Source organism: Perkinsus marinus (assembly GCF_000006405.1).
Source record: "Perkinsus marinus ATCC 50983 genomic scaffold scf_1104296929276, whole genome shotgun sequence".
Taxonomy (NCBI): Eukaryota; Perkinsozoa; order Perkinsida; family Perkinsidae; genus Perkinsus; species Perkinsus marinus.
Window position 1 is genome coordinate 1 of NW_003216519.1, and position 1,263 is coordinate 1,263.

General features: G+C 47.3%; 6 non-coding genes across 6 annotated transcripts; all 6 read left to right on the top strand.

Moving 5' to 3' along the window:
* Positions 1-93: 93 nt before the first annotated feature.
* On the top strand, positions 94-166 carry Pmar_PMAR026746. Its single transcript has one exon. It is a non-coding gene; the product is annotated as a tRNA-Arg (tRNA).
* Positions 167-286: 120 nt separating this feature from the next.
* On the top strand, positions 287-358 carry Pmar_PMAR026747. The gene has a single exon. It is a non-coding gene; the product is annotated as a tRNA-Cys (tRNA).
* A 108-nt stretch (positions 359-466) lies between these two features.
* Pmar_PMAR026748 lies at positions 467-539 on the top strand. Its single transcript has one exon. It is a non-coding gene; the product is annotated as a tRNA-Arg (tRNA).
* A 120-nt stretch (positions 540-659) lies between these two features.
* Positions 660-731, top strand: Pmar_PMAR026749. Its single transcript has one exon. It is a non-coding gene; the product is annotated as a tRNA-Cys (tRNA).
* Positions 732-839: 108 nt separating this feature from the next.
* On the top strand, positions 840-912 carry Pmar_PMAR026750. Its single transcript has one exon. It is a non-coding gene; the product is annotated as a tRNA-Arg (tRNA).
* A 120-nt stretch (positions 913-1,032) lies between these two features.
* On the top strand, positions 1,033-1,104 carry Pmar_PMAR026751. The gene has a single exon. It is a non-coding gene; the product is annotated as a tRNA-Cys (tRNA).
* Positions 1,105-1,263: the final 159 nt, after the last annotated feature.

Here is a 1,263-nt window from a genome sequence, read left to right on the forward strand (position 1 = left end):
TTTCCATCAAGGAATTTTCGAGGGGTAGAGTAATCACTCATGTAATCCGGCGAAACAGTCACAGACATCAACATGATCGGAAGTTAAATCATCGCCCTGCTGGCCCAATGGATAAGGCGCCACCCTCCTAAGGTGGAGATTCCGAGTTCGATCCTCGGGTAGGGTAGATAAGTTCACTGAGAATCATTAGAAGACGACTCGATTGAGCTGGCTGTAAACGACACAGTGAGGAGTGCAATTTTGAATGAAAATAGGTCAAATGGAGGACTAGTCGAATTGCGTATATGGGTGTGTAGCTCAGTGGTAGAGCGGCTGACTGCAGATCAGCAGGTCCTCGGTTCAAATCCGGGCGTGCCCTTTGAACCTTCGCAAAATTTCCATCAAGGAATTTTCGAGGGGTAGAGTAATCACTCATGTAATCGGCGAAACAGTCACAGACATCAACATGATCGGAAGTTAAATCATCGCCCTGCTGGCCCAATGGATAAGGCGCCACCCTCCTAAGGTGGAGATTCCGAGTTCGATCCTCGGGTAGGGTAGATAAGTTCACTGAGAATCATTAGAAGACGACTCGATTGAGCTGGCTGTAAACGACACAGTGAGGAGTGCAATTTTGAATGAAAATAGGTCAAATGGAGGACTAGTCGAATTGCGTATATGGGTGTGTAGCTCAGTGGTAGAGCGGCTGACTGCAGATCAGCAGGTCCTCGGTTCAAATCCGGGCGTGCCCTTTGAACCTTCGCAAAATTTCCATCAAGGAATTTTCGAGAGGTAGAGTAATCACTCATGTAATCGGCGAAACAGTCACAGACATCAACATGATCGGAGGTTGAATCATCGCTCTGCTGGCCCAATGGATAAGGCGCCACCCTCCTAAGGTGGAGATTTCGAGTTCGATCCTCGGGTAGGGTAGATAAGTTTAGTAAGAATCATTAGAGGACGACTCGATTGAGCTGGCTGTAAACGACACAGTGATGAGTGAAATTTTGAATGAAAATAGGTCAAATGGAGGAATAGTCGAATTTTGTGGATGGGTGTGTAGCTCAGTGGTAGAGCGGCTGATTGCAGATTAGCAGGTCCTCGCTTCAAATCCGGGCGTGCCCTATGAACTTTCGCAAAATTTTCATCAAGGAATTTTCGAGAGGTAGAGTAATCACTCATGTAATCGGCGAAACAGTCACAGACATCAACATGATCGGAAGTTGAATCATCGCCCTGCTGGCCCAATGGATAAGGCGCCACCCTCCTAAGGTGGAGATTCCG